Genomic DNA, 18,067 nt, shown 5'->3' with positions numbered 1-18,067 from the left:
GGAGAACAAAACAATGGTCAGCATTTTGAGAGCCTGCCCTCCTTGATACTCTAAATATTTTTTTTAAGTGTTAATCAACATTTCCTTTAATAATTAGTCCAGACACATGAGCATCAGAACGTTTAAATTACCATGAGTGCCGTCTGTTTAAATAAATGTTTATCAACATGTAAAATCTTATTTTTGACTGCATGGTAGAATAAAATGTTTGCCTTTTTTGGCAGATGGACAAAGAGGAGTTAGCAGGGCAATGTCTAAAAAGCAGATAGACAAATTCATAAGGAAGATCCAATGGTCCAAAGACAGGCACTCTCTGCCTTATGATGTAGCTGATGGAAAATATGGTGCCTCTAAGATATGCATCCAAAAGCTCTAGGAAACAGCTCAAGCACTCTTTAGCCAGGCCCAAAGAAAGCTTAGCATCTCTCATGACATTTTTGTTTAGATACATTTTCAGTGTAACAAAAAAAGAAAAAAACATGCACTTGTCTAAACTGTGGAGACATAATGTACCAGAACAGTTTAAGCCACCTGCTGCGCTTTTGAAAACAATGACAGAAACCTCAAGCCATTGTTTCCACTTCTGTGGTTATGATATGCTGGAAAAGGGGAGTTTTGTGGCATTAACCTGGTGTCCATCCTTCGATGACTCCTAAAGGTCACAGTTGTGCTGCTTTTCTTTGGGATAATGTGACATTTTTGCAAGCTGTGGTTTTGATGCAGTCACACATTGGGAGCAGTACTTAATCAAATCTTGAGTGACTCACCTCTTATCTGAGAAATGAAAGAGGATTGTACTTGAAAGACACACTTTTTTAAATATAGAACTCTTTTAAGAGCATCGTCCAATGCTACAAGTGGCAGTGAAATTAAGGGTGCTGGAGGGTAGCACCCCTGACTCTTTCCGCTCTGTAGTGAGTTGTCTGCTTAAAGCCTGGCCTAAGAATTCCCTTACTTGCATTGCATGAAGTACCCAGGCAAAGGCTGGGCACCTTGACTGTGGCAGCTTGCAGCACTGAGGATGCATCTTTTTTAATCCCCTTTTCACCACTAGGGGAGCTAACATCACAGCACAGAATACTTTGTTTTTGGTAAAGCTGTTTACTTCCAGAGCTCTCTGAAAGGATGGGGACATTTGTACTTGGCCTCTAAGTTCTTATGAGCTTCTTCCATTTTCTTGTCATTGTTTGGCTTTCATTGTAATCCTAGCACGCCATCAGTGAGTAGGTTTATTACACACTGGTGGGCATTGGTAGAAGCTGCCAGCATTTCTTGTAGGATATATTTATAGGTCAACAATTAATGCCGGGTGTTCCTTCCCCTCCCGCCCCAATCAATAGCACCAGACCAATTGAGCAATTACTTTGATTTTTAAGTAACTCTATCTTTGACTCATATAACACCCTAGTGCTCCCTCACCCCTTTTGCAATAGGCAAGCCAAGAACCAGGCCAGTGTGCAGAAAGAATATGATTATTTTCCTTTAATTACTAAACAAAAAATTATCCAAACATACACACTGATTAACAAAAGGCGCCACCATTCTGTGTGGCACACAACCTTTCCTTCCTGTCAAAACTGCACATTACACACAAATTGAAAACACCAGTTGAAAACTTTTTATTTTTTATTTTATTGATACAGTTGAAAACATCATCTTTTCAATATATTTACAAATTTAAGACAAATATTAACATATAATAAAACCATTACAATACATGTAAAAATAATCAAACATTTGTACGGAATGGGTAAAACGCATGAATTAAAATTGACTTCACATGATTAATAGTCAAATGTTCAATTTAAGATTCACTTAAAACAAAATAATGTAAAATCTCATTAACAGTGCATTCGACTCTTGTCATCAGTAAAATTGTATTATGGTCAGAGTAACATCATTGAGAGCACTCGAGTTTTGTTACGATTATTCAGTTCATTAGTAAGAAAGATACATGAGTGAGATTAGTTAATACCCGCTAGTGCTCAAACACAACACATGAGGGATGTTATATCTCGCCCCAGGATGGCTCATCTGGGTTTGTCTAGAGTTCACTAATCTTCAAGTAGTGGAGTTAGATTTCCTCAAAAATAGCAGTAAAATAATTCATGGTGGCTATTCTAAGGCCAGTGTTAGATGTGCCTAGAAGTAGCTGCCACGAGGTGTTGGCATCAGTGTTTTTGAGATAAGCAAGATGATTGGAAAAATATTTGGCTTTGGCAGTTGAAAACACAGTTCATCATCGGTAATGAATGATCGCAGAATCTCTGACATTAACAACATGCACAGTTTTTATTCAGATCTCTAGTTCCGCCTGGTCGCTTGTAAAAAGAAAACGCAGTTTTAAAGAAGACTTCAGAGCCTTGGGACACTCATAAGAATGCCCCCAATGTAAGCATAATTAATGCAGCACCCTAGAATCTGACAGTACAATTGTGCTTTACAATATACTTTCCATTTCTAGCAATGTTTTGCACAGCTACATTTTAATAACAGACTCTTCTCAACAGATGATGAAACCCTTTCCTTTGCCGCTATACAGTGAAAATTGAAAATGTCCCCCTTCAATTTGGAGTTCCTTATTCACTCTCTGTAGACAGAGTGTGCTTTTAAATAATTTCCCCTTTACGTAACCTTGGAGATACGTGTCTAGACAGCACAGACGCAGACATTCAGTTTACCATTTAGGCCCCCTTCTGTTTTATGACGAGTTCAGGGAGTTTAACTTTAACAATCTCCTGGGATTTCTGCCTCTTCACCATGATGCAGAGCCCCTCCCAGGCTACTTGTGGTGGGTAATAGGGGATGACGCCACAGCCTCGCTGGGTCATGACCTCTAACCCCTGCAGGTAGTGATATTGTGCCATAATGGGGTGCATGGTCCAGCAAGATAGGCGTCATCCAGTACTGTCCTCACCACCCCTCAGGCTGAATGTGGCTTGGGGCATCACCCGATAATGCCGGTGCGGTTGGCAATGGAGGAGGAGCAGGAACAGGGCTTGAAGGGATTGGAACCCTTTGGCAGGTGGCCTCCAGGACGAATGCAAGCTGTATCAAGGCTTCTGGCACCCCCTGTGGAGGCTGCCAGTGTAGGGCACGGGAAAGAGGCAGGAGCAGAGGATGTACAAATAGATACAACCGAAGGAGTGTGATCAGTAGAGCAAGAGGTGATGACTGTGGCCATTGTGGCAGTGGTAGTGGTGACAGTGGTGCAGTTGATGGTCAATGCAGCCGGTGGTTCTAACGGCTGCTGACTGCTGCTGTATGATACTGGTGGTACCCCCCCACGTCACTGCCATCCTTTTCCAGGCATCTGTTGGGAATGCAGATGGTGCCTAGTTAGTGGCTGTTCATGTATATTTCTGGACATGCCTGACACACATAGCATTTGGAGGCCCCTCGGTCTACCAGAGAAGTTGCACATTTAGAGCCAGATGGCTGCGTTGCTCAGCCCATATCTGGCTGCCATGGTTTATGATACGCAGACATGTTTTGGAAATGATCAAGGTTATCCAAACATTTCACTTTATCGCTGGAGTCCTGTATCTTTAAAAAGGCATGAATGTGTTGCATCGAGATGAATATGTTAATTTGTCAGTGGTACTGTAGAAGAATGGGGAATCATGTCAACAATGTGTATTCTTCACACTATATGATGTGCCAGGCTAGAACTAGGTGACAGCGGTGCCGATGGATGTTCCATATCCCCCTGCAGGGGTTTTCCACGGTGGTTTTGTGTATGCCATATACATCTTCTATGTATAGCATGACAGGTTCCTTGTGAGGTTTTGGGGAACGTGGTTTTCCAGGTAGGAATGCAGTCATGCTTTGCTGAGCATTTCACAGTGTATTTAAGCACATGAAGTGTCCCTTATTATAATTTTATTAGGCAGAACATTTCCCATAATGTAATCGTTGGACATGTATGACCGGGTGAGGTTGGGCAGGTTTGAGATAGCACAATACATGGCGTTCCACATGGCATGCATTTATATGCACTCATTGCTATGTTATGTGATCTTGTTAAACGGGATATCATATTGTGCCTCCTTTATTTTATATATTGGCCCAGTCGCTCTGCAAAGAAAACCGCGTTGCAAAGTTCCGATCTTAGATCGACTCGCCGCCATTTAAGGTCCATCCGCCATTTTGATTTCTACTCTAAAGTAATTCTGTGTTCTAAAATGGTGGACAGTGTTTCCCGCTTGTAACTGAGCCATCCTGAACTGTATACGTGAGTTAATGTATAAACTGTCTGTTGGTCGAATGTTTGGGTCGAGTAAAGAGAACTTGACCCATGCCTGACTTGTAGACAGAGGATTATCTGCGCCAACAAGTCTGATCCGCGGACATACATCAACTACAATGCTGTCTAAATACTGAACATGGACACTTGCTGAACTACATTGTATAGGACATGTGTTAAGGCTTAATGTTAAATCCGAGAATACACTGTTGCCATTGTGACTTGTTTACATGCAAACTGAAGATGATCCACATGCATATAGTTGGTTATGTCAGACGTGAACCCGCCACGAACCCTAGACCGAGTATCATTAACCTGTAGAGGGGCTGGACATTATGATTGGAAATGTATAAAATGAACAACTGTTTAGACGTCCAGTACCACTCACTTCTCACACCGAAAGGGCTGGTATTCGCTGTGATGTACTGAGGGCAAGTTAGCTATCTGATACTTTGGTTCTTTGTAAACTGTACAGTTATAGAATAAAGATCTGTGAATTTTTATAAGCCCATGTTTGGTGTATTTCCTTTTGTGGTACTCAGCCTCGATATTTCCTTTTGCTTTTACAGATGGCGCCCGAATAGAGACCCTCAAGATTGATGCCATCTCATTGAAGGTTGGTGCGGCTATCGGACTGGGATCGGTCGGTGTAAAAGGGGGCCCCTTTCTTGAATGAGGCACGACACCTCAGCAGTGCTGCATGACCCGATCCCTGGACAGTGAGCCCGCGGTCCGAGACGGCATCTTGACGAGGTTCCATATATCAAGGCGGGCAGATTTGCCGAAATCACCAACCACGTGGGACCTTTGTTAGTACTTTGAAATCCGATCGGACCTCCTTAGGATTTGATCAGGTGAGTCGTGACCCGATTCTTAAGTATTCTGATAATTTGTTTTGGCGTATTACACTTGCAAGTGCAATCATTGATCAGGTAACACCAGTATTCTGATATGCCTGGGAAATTGTCTGCCTGCTTCAGGGCGTTATTCCGCAGTGACAGACAATCTTTGGAATTTGGCCGACCGGCGCCAATGGAGGGGTCGCCGGCGTGTACTATGTACTGTAAGCATGGCATTGGTAGTATAGTGTTTAATGATATTTGGCACAGACACACTAGACATGCTTCAGAACTTCAGTGGCCAATCAATGGTAGTTTTGAAATTCCTCGTATTGAATACTTAGAATCCATATTATTAAAGAAAAAGGCTATACCTGCAGCATTTGATGTATAACAGAATTGGAAGAAAGAAGCTATGCAGCAACTTAAGAGTAGAGTAAAACATGCACGCCGTCATATGACGAACGCCGAAAAAGCGCTGTTATATGAACAAAATAAACAGTCTGAGTCAGTTAGGAATATGGATAGGGCTTTTTCACTTGGTATCCAGAACATGTATCCTTCTAAAGACTTTCATGTATCTGATGAGCTGATTGACAAACTTTTAAATGAACGAAGGCCTGGTGCCACTAGGCCACCTCCGTATGTTCCTCTTCCTGCTGTTATTCCTCTTTCCGTAGCTCCTCCTGCTCCTCCTATTGCTCCTCTTAATGTTCCTCTTCCTCTGGCGGTTGTTCCCCCTCTTGTTGTTGCTCCTCCACCTGCTCCTCCACCTTTGCCTGCTGTTATGGGTCCGGTCGGTTTGCCTGCTGCACCAGTGATAGCACCTTTGTTACCGAATGTACAACATTTGCCTATTCTCCCTCTTTCAAGTGGTTCTGCACTGCTTGTAGTTGATCGGGGAGTGGGATCGAGGGTTGTAACTCGTAATACTGTGTCTCCAGAGAGAAAGCATGAATTGACTGCATGGGCTAGACATTGCATGGAGAGGGGTGAACAAGCTGATGTTTTCACCACACTCTATAATTTAGACAATTTTCCTGAGAAAAACGTTTTTATTGAAGGATTAGGAGTTCATTTATGTATAATGTGGAACAGGCTAAATGATATAGACCTCCAACAAGGGTTAAGGGATCTGAATACTTTAGCATTTTCTAGAGATACTGCAGAGAAAGTACATGAGCATGTCAAGAGGGTTTTTGAGTATAGAAGGGAGTTGGAAAGGTTACGGAATGAAGATGTAGATGGTGATAGCTATGCTGGTACAGAAACGGTTATTTCCTTGTCGTAAATCGATAAATGAGGAAACACAAATTTGTACAAAAGATGCGATTACGTGGATTTCAGACACGTCGATAACTCCTGTTGAAGTATATGACACGTATAGTCATTATACGCCAGAAATGCAGAGGAAAGTGATACAGGTAATGGTAGAGTACCTACAGGATGAATGTATAAAGAGAAAGATTTGTTGTCCCGCAGAATTACTGAATATTTATAAGAGGGCTTCTTCGTTTGACACTTCTTCAGCTGCTTTAGTGCTCGATTTAGCTCTGTTGCTTAGTAAGCGTTCGGAGTTGCCTACTTCTCAGTTGAAAGGTTCCTCTGAAATTTGTCCCAATAGTAAAGATTCCTGCCGATCCTGGCACGGGTGCACCTACTTGAGATATTCCTGCACATTATGTGTCGCAGTTCGTTCACGTCCCATTCTCGAGAAAGGAAGTGAACACCATTAAACAATCTATTCCCGATATTAGGAAGAATCCGACAGGGTTCTACAAAGAGATAGAGTCCGTTTTGCAGTCATCAGTGTTTACCTTAAGCGATATTGATCTGTTATTTCCTGTACTCCTGCCTGTTGACTTGTGGAAGCAGATTAGGACTGCAGACGATGTACCAGGGTTAGGAGATACATGGGATAATATGATTAGACTCGATAGAGAAAGGCCAGCTGGCGAGAGACCACCACAGGTAATACTAACTTTGCCTGATAGAATAGTTACAAAATTGAAAGCTATAATTCCTGAAAGAAGGATTATTTGGGACAAGTTTACTGCCTGTGTCCAAGGAAAGTCTGAGGGTGCTACCGAGTTCTTTAATCGGTTCGAACAAGTATTTTAAGATTTCAGTGGGCAAGACTTAAGCACAGAGTCTGGGAAACGAATATTCGTGGACAAATTTGTGCGTGGATTGCTCCCTGACATCCAGTCACGGATTACGTCCTCAGAGAGTGCTTGGCAAGCGAAGTCTCAGTCAAAAGTATTGCGTATGGCTCAGTACTATGAAAATCATGTCAATAACGAAATAGAAAGAGTTGAAAAGAGAAAAGGTGACTTAAAAACAAAAGTACTATTGCAGCAAATTGTTAGAGGCCCTAGAGGGGGTAATTCGCAGTATTTTGGGGTCAGTATGTTTCACAGGGAAATGCGCCATTGGGTCCTGTAACCATAAACCAGTGTGCTTATTGCAGACAAAAGGGTCATTGGCGTGCACAATGCCCGATCCTCCAGCAGAGGCCGAATAATGCATTTGGGAATATGGGTAGAGGATCCAGAGGCCGCCCAGGGGCAGGGGGTCCTGGTAGAAGTCAGTTTTCACAGGATTCACAGCAACCTTTTTCACAGGACAATCAGACACCAAGTGTGGATAATAGAAACATTTTTGATCATCCTTCTGCTGCTTACCTCTCTGAAGAACTTCCTTTCAACGATATTCTATTTCGCTAGGAATTGCCCGAAGCAGGGTTTGGAACCAACGCCTATTCCCGTTAATCAGAAAGGTCCCTACGTTGAGATGATATTGGGAAATAGGAAACATCTATTCTTGATAGATACAGGGGCACAGAAGTGTTCCATTGACCATTCACGGGTTCCAAACATTCTACTGTCAGGGCAATCCAATGTTTATGTAGGGTTTTCTAAGTACAAAAGAGTGGGGGAAATTGTCCCAGAAGCAGTAGGGATAGGGACCAAAAATTATACTATAACAAGAAAGTCCGTACTGCTGTAAATACAATTCTCAATAGGTTCAATTTAGATTATTTCTCTAGGCGTACCACTACGGTATGACACAATTTTTTAACGAAGGGTTCTCTGAAAGCAATCAGGGCAGCCTCAAATTTGTGAAAATATTCTTCAGGTATTTATTTTACAAGGAAAAAAGGTACACATGAATAGTTTATAAACAGTAAAAGACATAATGCAAAAAACAAATAAATGTGATAACATATAAATTCAAAATTAGTGAAAAGCGAACTGCAATAGAAAATCAAATATCAATTTCTTAGAACAAAAGAAAAAATACTGGAGAAAACTAGACACATAGACTGCCAATAGTTTCACTATTGACAGTACGGACTCTCCTGTTATAGTATAATCTGTAGGGTTTTCTGGCACACCAGTTGTCTTTCCGGTTTCTTCGCCGGTACCTATTACTTTGGCTCCATTTACAGACCACTGTCCATTCCTTTTGACCACAAATTGCGGAGAGAATTTGTTGGGGTTGAATCTGTTGAAGGAATTCAATGCAGTAATTCATTGTTCTTCTGATGGAGTGCGTTTGACGATTTCACCACAGCAACTTTCTGTCTCTCAATTCTTAACCAGACCTTTGCCACCGGAATTCAGTGATGTTCCGGAGTGTTTGTGAAAAATTGACAACAATGATGTCAGTGTTTTGCAAATTGAGCCCATTAAGATTATTTTGAAACATGGAGTGAGGTTGCCACATATCCCCCAGTATAAGATCTCGGTCGATGGTGAGCAAGCTTTGAAATGCATGGTCTCCGATTTTGTGCATCGAGGGGTGATTGAGAAAATTGCAGGTAGTTTGTGCAATAGTCCGATTTTGCTCGTGTACAAGAAAGGTGATAATGCAATTCCTTTCCGTTTCATTATTGATTTACGTGCCATCAATAAGATTGTTGCTCCACAATTTCCTATTGTGCCTGATGTGACAACAATATTAACCATGATTCCGGCTTCTGCTACTCACTTTAGTGTTGTGGATCTAAAGAACGCCTTCTTTAGTATTCCTATACACAAGGACAGTAGATATTTGTTCACGTTCACCTTAGGGGGATGCTCGTTTACCTTCACCTGTGCACCGCAAGCTTACACGGAAAGTCCTAGCATCTACAGTAGGGCTTTGAAAGAGCAGCTCGACACACTCGAGTTGCCCACTACTTGTACACTGCTTCAGTATGTCGACAATCTACTCTTAGCTGCTGACTCAGAGAGCGCTTGTAAGGAGGGCACCGTGTTGTTGCTTATCCACCTAGCACAACATGGACACAAAGCTTCGCTTAAAAAATGTCAGTATTGTCGACAGGAGGTCACCTATTGAGGCTATCTCCTGTAAAAGGAGGGAAGAAGGTTGACGCCTGACGGATAAAAATAATTTCTAGCATGTCTGTCCCAAATACACAGAAGTAAGTTACAGCCTTGATAGGAATGGCTTCTTACTGTAGGCAGTGGATCCCGAACTTCTCCTTAGTGATTAAACCAATGTTGGCTTTGACGAAGAAGGGCATTTCTTCGCCATTGCCGTGGAACTTGGAACACCAGCAAGCATTTGATCTGCTCAAGACTGCATTGTCCTCGGCACCAGTTTTGGGCACACCAAACTATGAAAAGGCCTTTGTGTTGTATGTGCATGAATGTGATGGATGTGCTTTGGCTGTGTTAACGCAGGAACATGGAGGGAAGAATAGGCTGTGTGGCTACTTTACTTCCGCCCTTGATCCTATTGCATGCGCTTTGCCAAGATGTTTGAGAGCTGTCGCTGCTGCTGCTGCATCTGTAAAACAGAGCGAGGGAATGGTCCTAGGCCATGCTTTAACCCTGATGGTACCTCACTCTGTAGATGTTCTATTAAACAGAACACAAACGCAACACCTCACCTCCGCACGATTAACGCGATACGAATTGATCTTGTTAGCACCGCACATCCAAATAAAGAGGTGTTGTGTCCTTATTCCGGCTGAACTTTTACCTTTCCCGCAAGGTACTGCTTGCAGTGACGAAGAGTCACATGACTGCCTCTACACTATAGAGCAAGAGACAAAAGGCAGAATCGATCTAAAAGATACTTCTTTGAATAATCCACAAGGGGAGCTAATTTGTGATGGCTCCTGTTTCAAACTCCCGGATGGTACATCCATGGCTGCTTATGCAATCACTACATTGAGCACGGTCGTGGAGACCAAAAGAATCATGCATAAGTCTGTGCAGGCCGCAGATTATAGCATTGACCCGAGCTTGTGAACTTTCCGAAGGGATTACCATAAATATATATACTGACAGTCAGCATGCCTTTGGGGTGGTTCACAACTTCGGCAGACTTTGGGCAGAACAAGGTTTCTTGACCTCACACAGCACTAAAATCCTTGATAGTACGGTTACTCTCAGCGCTTGCACTCCCTACTCAGCTAGCAATTATGAAATGCGCAGCACATCACAAAATTATAGATAATGTAGGAAAAGGGAACGCTTTCGCTGATCAGATAGCCAAACAGACTGCCACTGATCTCTCTTCAGAAATGTATACTTCAAGGGAAGCCACAAATGCCTGTACTTTGGATGAGGGTATTGAATCTGTGAAAAACATTCAAGCTGATGCCACATTAGAGGAATCTAAGAAATGAGCTGAGGGTTTGGCAAAATTGGATGATGATGGGTGTTGGGTGGACAAAGTAGAAGGGAAATGGTTACTGCCTGACGCGTATATTACAATAATGGTTGTTATGGCTCATGGTCCCACCCATATTTGTGCACGAAAAGTCACCAAAATGTTGAAAAATGTGTGGGTAAATGATAAAATCCCTAAGGTAGCCGAGCGCTTTGTCCAAGGGTGTATGATTTGTTTGCAACATAATGTGGGAAAGGGCACATCGACTTCTAGGGGTAGTTTTGGTCCACCTTCTGTCCCCTTTGAGGTAATTCACTTCAATTTCATTGTAATGGAGCGTTGTAATAACTACAAAAACGTACCAGTTATTTTCTGCGCCTTTAGCAAATGGGTTGAAACTTTTTCTGTTAAAGATGCCACAGCTATGACCACGGCGAAAACCATGCTGACGGAATATTTTCCTAGATTTGGTTTGCCAAGAGTCATCTGGTGGGACAATGGTCCACATTTTATCGCTGCTGTAATTCTGCAGATATGCGCGGGATTACAGATCGATAAACGGTTCCATTCGGCTAGACACGCACAGAGTGCTGGATTAGAAGAAAGACACAACGGCATCATCAAGAACAAGCTCGCTAAAACGTGTGCCGGCACCAAACTAAAATGGCCGGACGCCTTACCGATCGTGTTGTTATCTATGAGAACGACCCCTCAAACTAAGACTGGGCTCTCTCCATTTGAGGTGGTCATAGGTAGGCCGCTAACATTTGGAATTTACCGAAGCCCCATTCTCTACGCGAGGTTGAAAATATACTTCTTTCTAACTATTGTGGACAGTTAACTAAAAATCTGTATTTGATTTATCACCAGGTGCGAGAGGCTTTACCTGTTAAATACGAGGGCCCAGGTCACAGCATACGGCTGGGTGACTGGGTCGTGACCAAGTCGTTTGAGCGATCTTCTTGCCTCGCACCTCGTTGGCGGGGCCCCCACCAAGTTCTCCTGGTCACACAGACCGTCGTGCGAGTGGAGGGCAGGAAGCACTGGATCCACACGTCTCACATCAAGAGGATTCCTTTCCCTTTGCCACATGCTAAAGAAGATACAGAACCCCTCACCAATACCGTAACCAACGATCACGAAGCATCAAACAGCATTGAGAGTGTGTCAGAGACTCTCCCTGAGCCCGTGGGGGCTGGGAAAACAGCCACTTCATTTCCACACTCTCCAACAGTTCCGTTTTCAAAATTTGTTCCGATTCTTGTGTGAAATCTTTCTTTTGAATTTGCCGCTTTTATCAGGAAGTGACGACACGTTGTTCACAGATCACTCAGTACCAGGGATCACAAGGTACGATCTGCGTCCGAGGAAGTAGACTGACTGCATGGTTCGGCTGTGCCATCAAGGAAAGTCATCAAAGGGCTTGTCATTTTGGCCCGATCTTTTGTACATAAGGGGATTCTGTTGGCTAGCGTTTGTGAAAGGACTAAGAATACGCTCGATCAGGAGATCGCCAGCACATTGACTCTGGTGTCATCGTTTGAAGAAACAATGCCTGCAACTGCTCCCACTCGTATGGAACAGATAAGAGACTGTATGACCGGTCGTGAAAATGAACAATCGAATGCGTGGGCCCCAAAAACGTATTGTTGTCTTGTGATAATGTTAACTGGTTTTACAATAGTCATTGCTTTAGGATTCTGGTATCTGGAAGAAGTACATCCGCTTGAAGATGTGTTACCCACTGAAAATGTGTTACCCACTGAAAACGTACGCACTGTTTCTACGCCTTTCGTGCATCAGCACACTCTATCTCTTAGAGACTCTCAGCACAGACAGAGTTACCATAACAATACTCTAATACTCATTATGAATGCTACACATGCCATTTTCAATAAGGCTAATTGTTGGGTCTGCTCGCATTTACTGCAACACGGGGGTAAGGGGCTGGGTTGGTATAGTCATCCTTTACCTTTGACAACTGCATGCTATGCTTCTCTAAGAGCACTATTCTTTGGCTGATGGAACGATAGCATCTTGGGGAACTTCGATGGAACTAACTTGAATAATTTTGAGAAATGTGTTCTAACGCCTCTGGGATGCTCACTCTTGGCGAATAAGAGCAAGCTTAATGTTGCTTCTATTAGGCCTTCTGATAGACTGTCCCGTCCTTTTCAATCTTTGACCTCTTTCAAGATGGCTCCTATAGGCAATAGGGATGCCACGCCATCTTCTTATACTGTCAACCACAGTCCCGATTCAGTTTCTTTCTGCATACAGAGGAATGGTACTCAGTCAATAGGTGAATTCAAGGGTTGCGCCAACGTTGCGAATTTGACTAGTGAGGACAGACCTCTGTATGTAGGCGAACCTGTCTACTTTGTTTGCGGTAATGTAGCCTTTCCATGGTTACCCAGGGATTGGCAGGGAACCTGTTATTTAGGGATTCTGTTACCCGGGGTATTCATTGCTAGCACTGTAGAAATTTCAAAGGCTCGTCCACGGCGGGACGAGAATGGTGATACTTCAGCACAAGTTCTGGGCGATGTAGCTAAATCCTTTGTGCCATTTTGGGGACAAATACTGAACTCTGAAGATATCAGAAGACTAGCAAGAGTGCTGGAGAGGACCATCAACCAGACCACCGACATACTATATAATATGACTTTAGAACAGAAAGCAATAAGGTTAGTAGCACTTCAGAACCGGATGGCATTAGATGTCATCCTGGCTGAGCGTGGTGGGGTATGTAAATTAGTGGGGTCCGCTTGCTGTGTTTTCGTGCCAGATTCCTCCCCAACTGTCTTTAGGGCGATTAAAAATCTGCATGTTCTAAGTTCAGAAGTGCATGTTCCCGAGGGAAACTGGGATCTTAGTGCTTGGTTCTGGGACTTCCTGCGATCTTGGGGATGGAAGCTACTTTCGGTCTTGATGATTATTTTAGGTATGTTGTTTTTTTTTTGCTGTTGTATACAATGTCTTTCTGGGATGTGTTCGATGTTAGGAGGATGTTGTGCACAAGCGATGGGTACATTAGGACACAAGGTATACGCCCCAGAGAAAATATCTAATGAATTCGTGCTGAAGGAAATCTTGGTATCTGACCTCATGGCAATTGATATCTCTGATAGTGATTCAGGATGTATGGACATTGAGACATGGAGTTACTCATAAAGTGACTAGAAGTAGTTTAGCGCTTGGCTTAGGCCAAAAGGATGGTTTGTTAAACGGGATATCATATTGTGCCTCCGTCATTGTATGTATTGGCCTAAGCACAGTCACTCTGCGTAGAAAACCGCGTTGCAAAGTTCCGATCTTAGATCGGCTTCACTGCCATTTTAGGTCCATCCGCCATTTTGATTTCTACTCTAAAGTAATTCTGTGTTCTAAAATGGTGGACAGTGTTTGTAACTGAGCGTCCTGAACTGTGTATGTGAGTTAATGTATAAACTGTCCATTGGCCGAATGTTTGGGTCGAGTAAAGAGACCTTGTCCCATGCCTAACTTGTAGACAGAGGATTAACTGCGCCAACAAGTCCGATCTGCGGACATACATCAACTACAATGCTTTCTAAATACAGAACATGGACACTTGCTGAACTACATTATATAGGACATGTGTTAAGGCTTAATGTTAAATCCGAGAATACACTGTTGCCATTGTGACTTGTTTACATGCAAACTGAAGATGATCCACATGCATATAGTTGGTTAAGTCAGAAGTGAACTTGGCACAAACCCTAGACCGAGTATCATTAATCTGTAGAGGGGCTGGACATTATGATTGGAAATGTATAAAATGAACAACTGTTTAGACGTCCAGTACCACTCACTTCTCACACCGAAAGGGCTGGTATTCGCTGTGATGTACTGAGGGCCAGATAGCTATCTAATACTTTGTTTCTTTGTAAACTGCACAGTTATAGAACAAAGATCTGTGAATCTTTATAAGCCTGTGTCTAGTGTATTTCCTTTTGGGGTACTCAGCCTCGATATTTGCTTTTGCTTTTAGAATCTATGTGGGATCAGATATATGGGAGTATGAAACTTACTGCCAGCATTGGCTGTTCCTGCTCTAACACTCCTGGGGCCAATGCCCTAATTCCATCCATGCCAAGGACAAGACCTCAAGAGATCTTGTGGCCAGTTTTCCCATGCGGTGCTCAGACACAATAGAGCTGAGCCAGGACCTGAGGTCGTGCCATCACTTTTTGACCACATTGTGGGCATGTGGCTGATGGAGACAGATGCTATCTTGTCCTTGATGCCTCCCACAGGCGGGTCTGTCTCTGAGTACTAGTTTTCTATATGAGGTGGCCAAGCTACAGTGCTGCCGCCTCATCCATTAGCACCTCAAGCTCTCCCTCGGAAAAGACGATTTTACGGTGGCACCCATCATCACCACACTCACAACCTCCACCACACTCTATAGACTTTGCTTACCCACTCCTTTTTTGCTGCCTTGCAACAGGAACCATGTAATTTCAAGTGGATTGCATTCTTCAAAATGGCCATTGCAAGATTTGGATGTGGCTATAATCTCTTTTTTCAAAGTCTGCATGCAGTAACAGTCTTTTCCATTTACTGCCTGCAAACATTTTGGATCATCCGCTCAGAGACATCCATTACTGCAAAGCCATCGGAATACTCATAATGAGGGGGATTTGCGCCAAACACTGTGTGGATGAACTGCATTGCCATATGTGGGCTCAGTGTCCAAATATTACACGATGCCTGTTCCTCCTTCGGTATTTTTTAAATGCTTGGTCTGCTTGTCTATAAAACTGTGAGTCAGAGAATGCTGCGAATACCATGATGCTGGAAAAATGGGCGGCTCTGCAAGGCTTCTTGGATGAATGTTAATCCGCTAAGTACCTCCAACTTTCTCTTAATAGTTTCCTAATGTTTGTGGCAAAACAACCCATTGTGCAGGGCAGCCCTTATTTTGATCTGACTAAGCAAAAACACTCGTTTTAACCCAATGGCATTTTGAACACACATTAAAACCATCTGGCATCTGTTTTTGAACTCAGACATCATTAAGACTCGTATCTCTCTTTCACGACGGCACAATGTGAGCCTTAAATATAACATTAAACAAGTCCCTTTAAGTTGGTAAAGAGAGCATTTCAGTGGCACGAGATGAATTTGCGGGGTTTAATTTCTGCTTTTAAAGCTCGGTCAGTGAATGAGCTCGCGCAATACAAGTGTGCTTTCAGGTAATGCCACAGTGGTGGCCTGTCTGAAAGGACTGTGTGGTCCTGTGGGTAAATCATAACTACAGAACAAGAAGAAACGAATCCGGCATGTTTAACTTGCTCCTTTATCCAACTGTCAAAACTGTATGATTGGAGGTAAGCCAAGTTATGATATGATATGGCATTTGTAACGTGCCTATACACAAGCTTTTCAAGGCACGCGCGCAACGAGGCAAGGAAGGGGGAACAGAGGGAGGACAGAGACAACGATCTTACTAGGCCAAGTGACATTGAGATTGCGCAAGTGCAGGGGACTGGGGAGGGGAGAGTGCAGGAGAGAGGGGAGGGTGCAGTGCAGTACATGGGATCAAAACGATAACAAGAAGTGCAGCCAGCAGGTGGCAGGTGCAAGGTTAAGTGCAGACAGCGGGTGTCCAAAAGTGCAGGTAGGGGGACTGTAGGGTTACAGATACAGACCGAAGTGGAAAGGTTGCCGGGAGGCAGTGCGGCTGTGCAACTGGGCGGGCAGTGACCTGGGCCTGAAATCAGAGAGTAGACAGTTGACCAGTGCACTATCAGACAGGAAATCAAACAGGGGAGAGTAAGAGAGAAGACAGAAGCAAAGAGGAAGGTCTTGAGGTGCTTCGGGACCGGAGATGGTTCTCCTCAGGTTTCAGAGAGGCAGGGAGGCTGTTCCAGAGGGAGGCCCCATCTGAAGAAAGAGATCTACCACCAACTCGTTGCTTGGAGAAGCGACTTACCCTGAGGGAGTTGGAGATGGAGGAGCAAAGAGCTCGAGTAGGAAGGTATTTACGAAGAGAGAGTTGGAGGTATTGAGGACCCAGGCACCAGAAGGCCTTGTGGACAATGCAGAGGGTCTTGAACTTAATCCTTGCAGCCACTGTGAGCCAATGCAGAGATCTCAGTGCTGGAGAGATATGATTCCTGGGCTTGAGGCCATGGACAAGTCTTGCAGTCCTGTTCTGGATGAGTTGCAGAGGGCGGAGAGTAGAAGCAGGCAGATTTAGAAAGAGGCTGTTGCAGTAGTCCAGCCTAGAGAGAACCAGAGCTCTAGAGACAGTGAGCTTCTGGGGGAAGGAGAGGAAAAGAAGAATACCTCTGAGGAGGTACAATTGGTAGTTTGACTTCTTACAGACATCAGAGATGTGAGGAGAAAAGAAGAGTGTGGAGTCGAAGATGTCCCTGAGGTTGTTAGCCTTACAGGTGGGAGCAGGAAGAGGGCCAAGGGAGGCTGGCCAGAGAGTGACAGGAAAGGAGGGTGCAGGTGTGCCGATGAGGAGAATCTCTGTCTGACTGGCATTATTAAGGAAGAGATCGTTGGCGGCACACCACTCCTGGATAGCAGACAGGCAGTCAGAGATGAGAGAAGGAGAAGAGGTGGCATTGGGGAGCCTGAAAACGAGCAGAGGGTCATCCTCATAGCACTGAAAGTTGAAACAAAGAGCAGCAATGCGGTGGGCGAGAGTTGCCAGGTATTGGTTAAACAGCCAAGGAGAGAGGTTAGACCCCTGGGGAACACCACAGGTAGAGAGTGAGATAGAGGAAAGGAAGGACCCAAGTTGGACCTGGGAGGGTTGATCAGAGAGGAACGAGGTCAGCCAGGCCAGGGCCTCATCAGTGATACACAGGTTATCACAGAGAGGATTGAACAGGATGTCATGGTTGACCTTGTTCAAGGCTAAAGATAGATAGAGTAAGAGGAAGACAGAGGGGAGATTAGAATCAAGGTTAGAGAGCAGGTCTTCAAGGATGCTCCTTTGTATGCCATACATGAAAAATTCGGAGCAACTTAAAAACAGTTTACCCTTGTTGAAGTCCTTATTGGAAACTGCCCATTTAATTAACAGTTGCATGGAAAAGGTTTGTCTCAGTTCATTGGGGTTTAGTTATTTATCTTCATGCTGCTTGATTCACCTACAGTTTGCTCAATTGAGCACACATTTTGGCTGGTGCTATTTAGTTTAAGAACCACATATAAGCCGAAATGAGTGCATTGGGATTCAGAGGACAAGTGAGGAAGGACACGCACCTTGTGGGTGTTACTTGAGTACTTACCCATCCATTGAATCCCTGTGTCAATTTCCTCTCTTCGAGGTAGGCATATCAAGCAGTAGCATTACACGGCGGCCTGCCAG

This window comes from Ambystoma mexicanum, chromosome 5p (genome assembly GCF_040938575.1).
Source record: "Ambystoma mexicanum isolate Mex_15411 chromosome 5p, UKY_AmexF1_1, whole genome shotgun sequence".
NCBI classification, from domain to species: Eukaryota; Metazoa; Chordata; class Amphibia; order Caudata; family Ambystomatidae; genus Ambystoma; species Ambystoma mexicanum.
This window is presented reverse-complemented; position numbering follows the sequence as displayed.